This window comes from Aquarana catesbeiana, linkage group LG01 (genome assembly GCF_042186555.1).
Source record: "Aquarana catesbeiana isolate 2022-GZ linkage group LG01, ASM4218655v1, whole genome shotgun sequence".
Taxonomy (NCBI): Eukaryota; Metazoa; Chordata; class Amphibia; order Anura; family Ranidae; genus Aquarana; species Aquarana catesbeiana.
The window spans coordinates 21,006,872-21,020,967 of record NC_133324.1 but is presented as its reverse complement, the minus strand read 5'-3'; the positions used below and the strand labels follow the sequence as shown (position 1 = coordinate 21,020,967).

The following is a 14,096-nucleotide window of genomic DNA, read 5'->3' as shown; positions in this document are numbered from 1 at the left end:
GGTGTCTACGAGATTGCGAGGTTCTGCGCTGCTGCAGAGGGAAATCCACTTTGGGGGGTTCCAGGATGATACCCTAGTCGTGCAGGAGGTGCATGCCTTTCTGTAGATCACCAACGGTATGGGTGCTACCATTCCTTGTAATGAGGAGAGTCGCAGGGTAGCGCCACTTATACACAATTTTGTGATTGTGGAGGCCTTTAGTGACAGGGTTCAGATTCCGTTGAGTTGAGAGGTCCGGGTACAGCTGGATACCCTTGTAGGGTCGGGGCAATGGTGTTTTAGACCTGGCTTCAGACATCATTTTTTTCTTTTATATGGAAGAAATGGACCCGCATGAGTACGTCCCTTGGTACAGATGCTGCTAGATGAGGGGGGCTTTGCGATTCTGTGGATCCTGTTTACAATGATGTCCCTGGGTGAAGCGTCGGGCAGAATGGTGCGTATGATGTCTTACTTACTGGCATACTTGTGTAGGTCTGCTGGCAGAATAGTTTCGGGGATCCTCCGTATCTTAATGTTATTGCGTCTGGAACGGTCTTCTAAGTCTGCCAGCTTGGCCCGGACCCACTCCTGCTCCTCTCTGACCTCATCGTACATGTCAATCAAATCATTCACTGTGGTTGTGCATTCCACCATTCCTTTTTCAATGGTAGTAACTCTGTGGCCCATACAGCTCATGTCTGTGTTTAATTTTGTGAAACCATGATGAAAGGTCTGTCATCAGTGATGACTGCATTGACATGAGCATGGTTTGAATTCCCCCATCCGTTTTCAGAACATCGTCGGCGGGGGGTGTGCTGCAGCTCTGGGGCGAAGATGGCGAGGTATCGCTGTACCTGGCGGGCCTGAGTCGCTCCCTTGTCCTCTCTCACTGAGGAGCTGTTAGAGTATGCATCCATCTTCGACGCTGGCTAGCCACGCCCCCCCACAGTACTACTTCTCTTGTCCTGTATGCCGGGTGTAATTCTCGGTATCTGTTCTATTCTGTATGTATGGACTCTGCACAGTACTACTTCTCTTGTCCTGTATGCTGAGTGTAATTCTCGGTGAACTCTGCACAGTACTACTTCTCCTGTGCTCTGTGTTGTCTTACTGATATAAAAATCTGATAGAGGACGATTTCCTGCCCCCACACCCCCACCCCATGTATCTTCCACCCTCTGATTATGTGATGGTTGAAGGAAGTGGGCTGAGTGGTGGAGGAAACGATCGTTACCAGAAAGGAAGTTCTGAGAGCGTTTTTAAAAGTTAATTTAAAGTTGATTATAAAAATACAAACTTTTTATGTTGAAATGCTGCTAAAAATAGTGCAGTAATAATAATCTGATGGGCGGCGATTGCCTTCTACACCAACCAGAGAATCTTCATCATCCGTCACATCCGGGAACATGAGGTGACCACCTTAGGTGGCACTTGGTTGGGGCGGTGGCCCTAAAGCCAGAGTGTCCATATTGGAGGCTCTGTCCATGCTGCAATGAAGGGAGGTGTTATTGAGCCGATGGGGCACTGGTGCCACGTGCCCCATAACAATGCTGCTGTGTGGGTCAGCCTCCTGCACCATAGTAACCAAGGACGCCATGCAGCCTGCACCATAACAACCAGTGACGCGTGGTGATCCAGCTGCCTGCACCATAACCAATGATGCTGTGTGGCTTGACAACCTGTGTCCTAGCGACCGGTGATGCCCATCTGCCTGCACCATAGTAGCAACCAGTGACTCTGTGGTCCAGCCACCTGTACCATAGTAACAACCAGTGACGCTGGCATAAACAATCCCCCATCATTGGGCAGAATTGTGCCCCATTGTTGGTGTCATTGGGCGGAATTGTGCCCCATTGTTGGTGTCATTGGGCGGAATTGTGCCCCATAATTTTCATTATTACTTTAAATAAACAAAAAAAATTGCAGTTACTTTTTTTTTTTTTTTTTTTTATGATTTTATCTGATTAATCGAAATAATAATTGGCCAACTAATCGATTATGAAAGTAATCGTTAGTTGCAGCCCTTGTGCCCAGTCACTGGCATATTCTGCACGAGGTCCCTACTGAGTCTTGTTTGCGGCAGGAGGACACATTTGGCTGAACATAAACAGGAAAGTGAAACTCTTCTCTCCAGTTTCATTTTTTCTTTTTTCTTTTCTTTTTCAAGAAAACATCATCTGGTCTGCCAGACACAACAAAATCTGCGGGTTCCACCTTTTACCTGCCAGGCTGGGTTTGTGTCCCTCTGCCGTTACATTTCTGTCATTTTCCATATTTTGAATTTTTTTATTTTTGGTGGGACACTCCTAATGTAAGGTTCCTCCTCCTCCAAAACAATTCTGAAGCTGCAGCTTTTCTCATTACAGCACTGAGATCACTCAGGTGTGTCGGTGATGAAGGCAGATCCCCAATTCAAAAGTCGGTGGGGGAAAGGAATCTGAAACTACAGCGCCATTTCTACAAAAAGGTAAGAATCTGCAACAATGTTGCTGACATCCTTGCAAGTATATTTTTATTTTTGGGTGGTGGGAATGGGGGGGGAATGTTGGTAGGGTGGTGGGAATGGGGGTGGGGGATGTTGGTAGGGTGGTGGGAATAGGGGTGGGGGGGGGGGATGGTAGGGTGGTGGGAATGGGGGTGGGGGATGTTGGTGGTGGGGTGGGGGATGTTGGTGGTGGGGTGGGGGATGTTGGTAGGGTGGTGGGGGGGGGATGTTGGTAGGGGGGTGGGGGGGGATGTTGGTAGGGTGGTGGGAATGGGGGTGGTGGGGGGTAAGATGTTGGTAGGGTGGTGGGAATGGGGGTGGTGGGGGTAAGATGTTGATAGGGTGGTGGGAATGGGCGTGGTGGGGGTAAGATGTTGGTAGGGTGGTGGGAATGGGGGTGGTGGGGGTAAGATGTTGGTAGGGTGGTGGGAATGGGCGTGGTGGGGGTAAGATGTTGGTAGGGTGGTGGGAATGGGGGTGGTGGGGGTAAGATGTTGGTGGGGGTAAGATGTTGGTAGGGTGGTGGGAATGGGCGTGGTGGGGGTAAGATGTTGGTAGGGAGGTGGGAATGGGCGTGGTGGGGGTAAGATGTTGGTAGGGTGGTGGGAATGGGCGTGGTGGGTGTAAGATGTTGGTAGGGTGGTGGGAATGGGTGTGGTGGGGGTAAGATGTTGGTAGGGTGGTGGGAATGGGGGTGGTGGGGGTAAGATGTTGGTAGGGTGGTGGGAATGGGCGTGGTGGGGGTAATATGTTGGTAGGGTGGTGGGAATGGGGGTGGTGGGGGTAAGATGTTGGTAGGGTGGTGGGGGTAAGATGTTGGTGGGGTGGTGGGGGTAAGATGTTGGTAGGGTGGTGGGAATGGGCGTGGTGGGGGTAAGATGTTGGTAGGGAGGTGGGAATGGGCGTGGTGGGGGTAAGATGTTGGTAGGGTGGTGGGAATGGGCGTGGTGGGGGTAAGATGTTGGTAGGGTGGTGGGAATGGATGTGGTGGGGGTAAGATGTTGGTAGGGAGGTGGGAATGGGGGTGGTGGGGGTAAGATGTTGGTAAGGTGGTGGGAATGGGGGTGGTGGGGGTAAGATGTTGGTAGGGTGGTGGGAATGGGGGTGGTGGGGGTAAGATGTTGGTAGGGTGGTGGGAATGGGGGTGGTGGGGGTAAGATGTTGGTGGAGTGGTGGGGGTAAGATGTTGGTAGGGTGGTGGGAATGGGTGTGGTGGGGGTAAGATGTTGGTAGGGTGGTAGGAATGGGGGTGGTGGGGGTAAGATGTTGGTAGGGTGGTGGGAATGGGCGTGGTGGGGGTAATATGTTGGTAGGGTGGTGGGAATGGGGGTGGTGGGGGTAAGATGTTGGTAGGGTGGTGGGAATGGGGGTGGTGGGGGTAAGATGTTGGTAGGGGGGTGGGAATGGGGGGGATGTTGGTGGGGGTAAGATGTTGGTAGGGTGGTGGGAATTGGGGTGGTGGGGGTAAGATGTTGGTAGGGTGGTGGGAATGGGGGTGGTGGGGGTAAGATGTTGGTAGGGTGGTAGGAATGGGGGTGGTGGAGGTAAGATGTTGGTAGGGTGGTGGGAATGGGGGTGGTGGGGGTAAGATGTTGGTAGGGTGGTAGGAATGGGGGTGGTGGAGGTAAGATGTTGGTAGGGTGGTGGGAATGGGCGTGGTGGGGGTAAGATGTTGGTGGAGTGGTGGGGGTAAGATGTTGGTAGGGTGGTGGGAATGGGGGTGGTGGGGGTAAGATGTTGGTAGGGTGGTAGGAATGGGGGTGGTGGGGGTAAGATGTTGGTAGGGTGGTGGGAATGGGCGTGGTGGGGGTAATATGTTGGTAGGGTAGTGGTAGGAATGGGGGTGGTGGGGGTAAGATGTTGGTAGGGAGGTGGGAATGGGGGCTATCCTATTTAATGCATCCAAAGCTGGAATATATAAATGGGCCACCTACATGTGCCCTTTAAGTATGCGTTTGGGCAGGGGGGGGTCCTAATTTTGGTACTGTACAGAATAGCAAGGAAGCACAATGGTGAGTGGTGTCAGCCCTGCCCATCTTTTTTTTTTTTTTTTTTTTTTTTTTTTTGCTAAACCTACTCAATCCATCCAGATGTCTCGAGACATCTCAAGAACATAAACTAATTGACTTGTAGTCCTAGTCCAGTGATGAGGAACCTTGGCACCCCAGAGGTTTTGGAACTACATTTCCCATGATGTTCAACTACACTGCAGAGTGCAGGAACATTATGGGAAACGTAGTTCCAAAACATCTGGGGTGCCAAGGTTCCCCATCACTGCCCTAGGATAAAAACTAGGAGGGCTAATTAGACTCTTTGACTTCATTCACACCCGAGCGTCGCGTTTTTGAGCTTTTTTTTTTTTTTTTTGGGTGTTTTGTATGCATGTTTTATGAACTTTGGCGGTATTTAATTAATCAGTAGAAGAAAAATATCTATTTGGTTAGTGTTTTGCGATTTTGTTTTTCAGTTTTTTCATCTCTACTTTTTTATTATCTACTTTTATTTCTTTTGTTAGGTTAGGGGTTAATATTAGACTTAAGGGCTAGGGTTAGAGTTTTTTGTTTGTGTGGTGTTTTTTTTTAATTTTTTTTTTTTAATGTATTGCTTTTGAGCAGAAAAACCTGCAACACAACGCTTCAAAAATGCACCAATCTGCCCGATTTGAGCTACAAAAAAGCTCAAACTTTTTTTTTTTTTTTTTTTGAACTTTGGGCGACTTGTGGAGATGTGAACCGTTTCCATAGAGAATTGTGTCTGTCTTTTTTTTTTTTTTTTTTTTTTTTTTTTTATCATTTTTTTTTTTGTATGTTTTTATTTTATTTATTTATTTTTCTCCAGCGTTTTGGACCTTCGAGCTACAAAACTCTGACGTGTGAATGGTTCCTGAGAGGGAACGCAGAGTTTCTGATGTTCTTGGTGTCTGTAGGAAGCAGAATTCTGTGTTTATGGTGGAGTTATTAATGTGGATTCCTATCGTGCCAAACTAAATAAATACCACAAATGTTTGTTGCATTTTCCGTGTGCGCCACAAAAACCTGTCTGACAGCCCCGTCCTCTATCCTCATATCCGTCTCGGTTACCGCGGTATTAACCCCACAAACAAACCACTATTGTACTGCACCCCGATCATTACATGGGACGGCTGCATTCGTTTTTCTTTTTTTTTTTTTTTTTTTTTTTTTTTGGCTTTCTCTCTTCTATTTTCACCTGGTGATCCAGCCAGTAAGTCTGTTTTTTCAACAGAACAATCTTTCCTGTAAATGTATCAGTAACGCCCCCTTTTATCACACTGCTCTGTTCAAACAATGCATTTTTCATGGGTTTCTGGTCCGATGTCTGGTTTCCTGAATCCCAGCATGCACCTGTGAAACGTGGACATGTGGCTCAAAAAATGGATTTTTTTAAAAAAATGTTTTTTTTTTTTTTTTGTTTTTTTTTTTAAATGTTTTTTTAAAAAAAAAAAATGCGTTTCTGCCACATTTTCTGGTTGCCCGACTCGCAGCAATGGACATGTGACAGGCCATTTTTCAGCTTTCAGCGCTGTCGCGCTTTGAATGACAATGGCGCGGTCGTGCTACGCTGTACCCAAATTAAATTTTTTATCTCTATTTTATCTTTATTATTTCTTCACACAAATAGAGCTTTATTTTGGTGGTATTTAATCACTGCTGGGATTTTTATTTCTTACAAAAAAAAAAAAAAAAGTTTTTCTCTTTTTTTTTTTTTTCTGTCAGCAAATTTTGTAATGAAGTAATTTTTCTCCTTCACTCATGAGGCACTAATATGCCGCACTTATGGGCACGGATGGGCGGCACTGGTTGCCACGGATGGGCGGTACTGATGGGTGGCACTAATGGGCGGCATTGGTGGCCACGGGTGAATGAATGAAAAATTTATAAAGCGCTGCAAATGCGAACTGGATTGCCTCAAGGCGTGGGCGGTACTGATGGGTGGCACTAATGGGCGACACTGATGGGCCTTGATCGACAGCAATGATGGGCCTTGATCGACAGCAGTGATGGGCAGCACTGATTGCCACCACTGACTGGCATCACTAATGGGCACTGATTGTGGGCAGTGGTGGGCACTGTATGCTGGCATTGGTGGGCACTGTTTTGTGACACTGTATGTATTTATTGTAATCAGTGCCCTGATTACATCCCTAGATGTCCTCTGTGAGGAGATGCTGCTGATCGGCTCTCCTCTCCTCACACTCTGTCAGCGTGAGGCGAGGAGAGCCGATTACCGGCATCTCCGCGCTTACATGTGACCGGCTTTGATTGGACACAGCCGATCACATGGATAAAGGGCCGCGGCTCTTTACAGAGATCGGGGGTCGTGCTGTGTCCTGGCAACACGGCGCGGCCGCTCTGGAACGCCATCACATGACGTCGTCCCAGAATGAGAGCCGCACCGCCCCGCCGTCATTTGACGGTGGACGGGCAGGAAGCTGTTAAAGGGGTTGTAAACCTTCGTGTCTTTTCACCTTCATGCATCCTAAAAACACCTGGCGGTCACCCTCCCCCCATCCCCCACCCGTTTTACTTACCTGAGCCCCTTCACCCCTCTTCGGCGGAGACGCGTTCTCCCTCTTCTCCACAGAGTCCCGGCTCTTGATTGGATAAATTGATAGCAGCGCAGCTATTGGCTCCCACTGCTGTCAATCAAATCCAATGATGTGGGGGGGGCGTGGCCGAGTCCAGCATTCTGTGTCTGTGGATGCAAATGCTGGACTCGGGGAGTGTGCCCGCAAGGTAATCCCCCCCCCCCTCCTCCCCTGGGAGAGCGCTTCTCCTAGGGGGTTATCTGATGTGTGGAGGAGCCGAGAGAACCACTGAGGGACCCCAGAAGAGGAGGATCGGGGGCCACTCTGTGCAAAACGAGCTGCACAGCGGAGGCAAGTATGATATATGTTTGTTATATTTAAAAAAAAATAAAAAAACGATCCTTTACAATCACTTTCCATGGATTTCACAGAAGTGAGCAACACATTTTAAAATCTAAAGCTGATGGTACACCCCCCCCCCCTGCAGGCTGAGCAGAAGAGATCTAACCTGTTCCTCCATCCATGCTGTACACCAGGGATATGCAATTAGTGGACCTCCAGCCTTTACAAGACTACAAGTCCCATCATGCTCTGCTTCTGGGTGTCATGCTTGTGGCTGTCAGAGTCTTGCTTTGCCTCATGGGAGTTGTAGTTCTGCAACAGCTGGAGGTCCACTAATTGCATATCCCTGATCTACAGTGCAGATAAGACCATTCTCCCTCCCCACCGCAGAGCCATTGTATTCTGATAGATGGCGCTGGGGATACCCTGCTGGGCGGATGCAGCCGCTGTTGGTCTGAAGATTGTCCAGCGGGGGCCCCCGCCACTAACATTGATTGGGGAGAGTTTCTGCACCTTCATTGGGCGCCTGATGACATTTATTGTGTGTGACCAGCCAACACTGACAATATTAAGGCTGCGGGGTTTTCCTTTTTTTTGGGATAAAGGTTCTATATAAAGTAATAAAAGCTGAGCTGTGTAAGCACCCCTCTCCCTGCTGAATGGTTTGTCCCAACCGTCTAACTGCCATCATTTTTATTTTTTATTCTGGACAGTTTGGTCTGTTAAAGGCAAACATCAGACTTACTGGCCGGATCAGCAGGTAATATGGGGGGGGGGGAGGTGTGTGTGTATTTATTTATTTTTTCAATGCTATCCTAGACAAAAATCCTCCTTGAGCCTGGATGTACATTTCTGCGATGCAGACCCCCCCCCCCCCCCCCCGCGTGTGATTCGCACAGAAATCGCACGGCATTCCTCTGCACATCACATGCGATGTCCGTGGTGCGATTTCAGACGTACAGTTTGTATGGCTGATATCTTATTTGCATCAAAATGGTGCAGGACCCCCCCCCCCCCCATGCCTGAATTGTATATCATGGGTCACACTACACTTTGCAATCTGTTGTTTTTTTTTTTTCTGTACTGGGTTCGGTGCATTTTTGATGTGTTTTTCGCTCATTCCAGTGCAGTAAAAAATGCAGCAGGTTCTATATTTGTTTTCTGGCCCTGGAACTGGTGTCTCTGGTGTGACCTTTGCCTTCGGATACAATATAATCTACTATCCAGGTGTGTTTGATGCAGAAAAAACCCGCACTGGACTGCATGTGGTGTGAACTGGTCCTGAGCCCATTGCGGGTCCATCGGTCATGTGATGTCACTGAACCTCAGACGAACGTTTCCGATAAACCGCACAATGTCTTCCTGTATGTCTCCGAGATCAAATCTTTCCATCCCCCACCTGCTGCTGTCTATATAATGGTTTTATTTGATATCTCTGCTCTAATAGTCTCTATGAAAACCATCCCACCGCTTCACCATAGAGAGACGAGCTTCCCTGGGCGCCGGACACATCGTTACAGAGCCCTGAAAAAGTATTCATACCCCCTGAAATTCTCCACATTATGTCATGTTATAACCAAAAACGTATTTTATTGGGATTTTATGTGATAGACCAGGTTTCTCCAAACTACAGCTCTCCAGTTCAGGAACTATAATTCCCATCATGCCTTGTCATGTCTGTGAATGTCAGAGTTCTCCAATGTCTCCTGGGACATGTAGTTCTGCAACAGCTGGAGGGCCGTGGTTGGGAGATCCCTGAGATAGGTCAACACAAAGTGTCAAATCCGTATTTATTGGTGTATAACACCCGTTTAGGAGGGACGTTTCAGGAAACAACTTTCCACAGCCCCCCCCCCCCGCACAGCACACGGACCACAACACCCCCCCCCCCCCCCGCACAGCACACGGACCACAGCGCCCCCCGCACAGCACACGGACCACAGCGCCCCCCGCACAGCACACGGACCACAGCGCCCCCCGCACAGCACACGGACCACCACAGCCCCCCCGCACAGCACACGGACCACAACCCCCCCACCCCCCCGCACAGCACACGGACCACAACATCCCCACCCCCCCGCACAGCACACGGACCACAACCCCCCCCCTCCGCACAGCACACGGACCACAACATCCCCACCCCCCGCACAGCACACGGACCACAACACCCCCCCCCCCCCCCCCCGCACAGCACACGGACCACAACACCCCCCCACCCCCCCCCGCACAGCACACGGACCACAACACCCCCCACCCCCCCCGCACAGCACACGGACCACAACACCCCCCCACCCCCCCCCGCACAGCACACGGACCACAACACCCCCCCCCCGCACAGCACACGGACCACAACACCCCCCCCCGCACAGCACACGGACCACAGCCCCCCCCTCCGAACAGCACACGGACCACAACACCCCCCCCCCCCCCGCACAGCACACGGACCACAACACCCCCCCCCCCCCCCCGCACAGCACACGGACCACAACACCCCCCCCCCCCCCCCGCACAGCACACGGACCACAACACCCCCCCCCCCGCACAGCACACGGACCACAACACCCCCACCCCCCCCCCCGCACAGCACACGGACCACAACACCCCCACCCCCCCCCCCGCACAGCACACGGACCACAACACCCCCCCCCCCGCACAGCACACGGACCACAACACCCCCCCTCCCCCCCGCACAGCACACGGACCACAGCGCCCCCCGCACAGCACACGGACCACCACAGCCCCCCCCCCCCGCACAGCACACGGACCACAACCCCCCCCCCCCCCGCACAGCACACGGACCACAGCCCCCCCCTCCGCACAGCACACGGACCACAACATCCCCACCCCCCCGCACAGCACACGGACCACAACCCCCCCACCCCCCCGCACAGCACACGGACCACAGCCCCCCCCCTCCGCACACAGACCACAGCTCCCCCCCGCACAGCACACGGACCACAGCCCCCCCCCCTCCGCACAGCACACGGACCACAGCCCCCCCTCCGCACAGCACACGGACCACAGCCCCCCCCCCCCCGCACACGGACCACAGCCCCCCCCGCACACGGACCACAGCCCCCCCCGCACAGCACACGGACCACAGCCCTCCCTCCGCATACGGACCACAGCTCCCCCCCGCACAGCACACGGACCACAGCCCCCCCCGCACAGCACACGGACCACAGCCCCCCCCCTCCGCACAGCACACGGACCACAACATCCCCACCCCCCCGCACAGCACACGGACCACAACACCCCCCCCCCGCACAGCACACGGACCACAGCCCCCCCCCCCCGCACAGCACACGGACCACAACACCCCCCCCCCCCCCGCACAGCACACGGACCACAACACCCCCCCACCCCCCCCCGCACAGCACACGGACCACAACACCCCCCCCCCCCCCCGCACAGCACACGGACCACAACACCCCCCCACCCCCCCCCGCACAGCACACGGACCACAACACCCCCCCCCCCGCACAGCACACGGACCACAACACCCCCCCCCGCACAGCACACGGACCACAGCCCCCCCCTCCGAACAGCACACGGACCACAACACCCCCCCCCCCCCCGCACAGCACACGGACCACAACACCCCCCCCCCCCCCGCACAGCACACGGACCACAACACCCCCCCCCCCCCCCCGCACAGCACACGGACCACAACACCCCCCCCCCCGCACAGCACACGGACCACAACACCCCCACCCCCCCCCCCCGCACAGCACACGGACCACAACACCCCCCCCCCCCCGCACAGCACACGGACCACAACACCCCCCCAACCCCCCCTCCCCCCCGCACAGCACACGGACCACAGCGCCCCCCGCACAGCACACGGACCACCACAGCCCCCCCCCCCCCCCGCACAGCACACGGACCACAACCCCCCCCCCCCCCCGCACAGCACACGGACCACAGCCCCCCCCTCCGCACAGCACACGGACCACAACATCCCCACCCCCCCGCACAGCACACGGACCACAACCCCCCCACCCCCCCGCACAGCACACGGACCACAGCCCCCCCCCTCCGCACACAGACCACAGCACACGGACCACAGCCCCCCCCCCCTCCGCACAGCACACGGACCACAGCCCCCCCCCCCCGCACACGGACCACAGCCCCCCCCCCCCCGCACACGGACCACAGCCCCCCCCGCACACGGACCACAGCCCCCCCCGCACAGCACACGGACCACAGCCCTCCCTCCGCATACGGACCACAGCTCCCCCCCGCACAGCACACGGACCACAGCCCCCCCCGCACAGCACACGGACCACAGCCCCCCCCCTCCGCACAGCACACGGACCACAACATCCCCACCCCCCCGCACAGCACACGGACCACAACACCCCCCCCCCGCACAGCACACGGACCACAGCCCCCCCCCCCCCCCGCACAGCACACGGACCACAGCCCCCCCCCCCGCACAGCACACGGACCACAGCCCCCCCGCACAGCACACGGACCACAGCCCCCCCCGCACAGCACACGGACCACAGCCCCCCCCGCACAGCACACGGACCACAGCCCCCCCCCCGCACAGCACACGGACCACAACACCCCCCCCGCACAGCACACGGACCACAGCCCCCCCCCGCACAGCACACGGACCACAACACCCCCCCCTGCACAGCACACGGACCACAACACCCCCCCCTGCACAGCACACGGACCACAGCCCCCCCCCTGCACAGCACACGGACCACAGCCCCCCCCCGCACAGCACACGGACCACAGCCCCCCCCCCGCACAGCACACGGACCACAGCCCCCCCCCCCGCACAGCACACGGACCACAACACCCCCCCCCGCACAGCACACGGACCACAACACCCCCCCCCGCACAGCACACGGACCACAACACCCCCCCCCCCCGCACAGCACACGGACCACAACACCCCCCCCCCGCACAGCACACGGACCACAACACCCCACCCCCCCGCACAGCACACGGACCACCCCCGCACAGCACACGGACCACAACACCGAAACCCCCCCCCCCCCCGCACAGCACACGGACCACAACACCCCCCCCTCCCCCCCGCACAGCACACGGACCACAACACCCCCACCCCCCCGCACAGCACACGGACCACAACACCCCCACCCCCCCCCCGCACAGCACACGGACCACAACATCCCCACCCCCCCGCACAGCACACGGACCACAACCCCCCCCCTCCGCACAGCACACGGACCACAACATCCCCACCCCCCCGCACAGCACACGGACCACAACACCCCCCCCCCCCGCACAGCACACGGACCACAACACCCCCCCCCCGCACAGCACACGGACCACAGCCCCCCCCTCCGAACAGCACACGGACCACAACACCCCCCCCCCCCCGCACAGCACACGGACCACAACAACACCCCCCCCCCCCCGCACAGCACACGGACCACAACACCCCCCCCCCCCGCACAGCACACGGACCACAACACCCCCCCCCCGCACAGCACACGGACCACAACACCCCCCCCCCCCCGCACAGCACACGGACCACAACACCCCCACCCCCCCCCCCGCACAGCACACGGACCACAACACCCCCCCCCCCCCGCACAGCACACGGACCACAACACCCCCCCAACCCCCCCTCCCCCCCGCACAGCACACGGACCACAGCGCCCCCCGCACAGCACACGGACCACCACAGCCCCCCCCCCCCGCACAGCACACGGACCACAGCCCCCCCCTCCGCACAGCACACGGACCACAACATCCCCACCCCCCCGCACAGCACACGGACCACAACCCCCCCCACCCCCCCGCACAGCACACGGACCACAGCCCCCCCCCTCCGCACACAGACCACAGCTCCCCCCCGCACAGCACACGGACCACAGCCCCCCCCCTCCGCACAGCACACGGACCACAGCCCCCCCCCCCCCCCCCCGCACACGGACCACAGCCCCCCCCGCACACGGACCACAGCCCCCCCCGCACACGGACCACAGCCCCCCCCGCACAGCACACGGACCACAGCCCCCCCTCCGCACACGGACCACAGCTCCCCCCCGCACAGCACACGGACCACAGCCCCCCCCGCACAGCACACGGACCACAGCCCCCCCCCTCCGCACAGCACACGGACCACAACATCCCCACCCCCCCGCACAGCACACGGACCACAACACCCCCCCCCCGCACAGCACACGGACCACAACACCCCCCCCGCACAGCACACGGACCACAGCCCCCCCCCCCCCGCACAGCACACGGACCACAGCCCCCCCCCCGCACAGCACACGGACCACAGCCCCCCCGCACAGCACACGGACCACAGCCCCCCCCCGCACAGCACACGGACCACAGCCCCCCCCGCACAGCACACGGACCACAGCCCCCCCCCCCGCACAGCACACGGACCACAACACCCCCCCCCTGCACAGCACACGGACCACAACACCCCCCCCTGCACAGCACACGGACCACAACACCCCCCCCTGCACAGCACACGGACCACAACACCCCCCCCTGCACAGCACACGGACCACAGCCCCCCCCCCGCACAGCACACGGACCACAGCCCCCCCCCGCACAGCACACGGACCACAGCCCCCCCCCCCGCACAGCACACGGACCACAGCCCCCCCCCCGCACAGCACACGGACCACAGCCCCCCCCCCCGCACAGCACACGGACCACAGCCCCCCCCCGCACAGCACACGGACCACAGCCCCCCCCGCACACGGACCACAGCCCCCTCCCGCACACGGACCACAG

At 57.1% G+C, this 14,096-nt stretch overlaps 1 protein-coding gene across 3 annotated transcripts in view; it reads left to right on the top strand.

The window, feature by feature from the left end:
- Nucleotides 1-14,096, top strand: part of LOC141130613 (PC-esterase domain-containing protein 1A-like) — a 98,441-nt gene that overhangs the window by 31,685 nt on the left and 52,660 nt on the right. For all 3 annotated transcript variants that reach the window (XM_073618149.1, XM_073618148.1, XM_073618150.1), the window contains exon 2: nt 2,349-2,449. The gene's annotated coding sequence lies outside the window, so the exon portion shown is untranslated. The remainder of the gene's footprint in view (nt 1-2,348; nt 2,450-14,096) is intronic.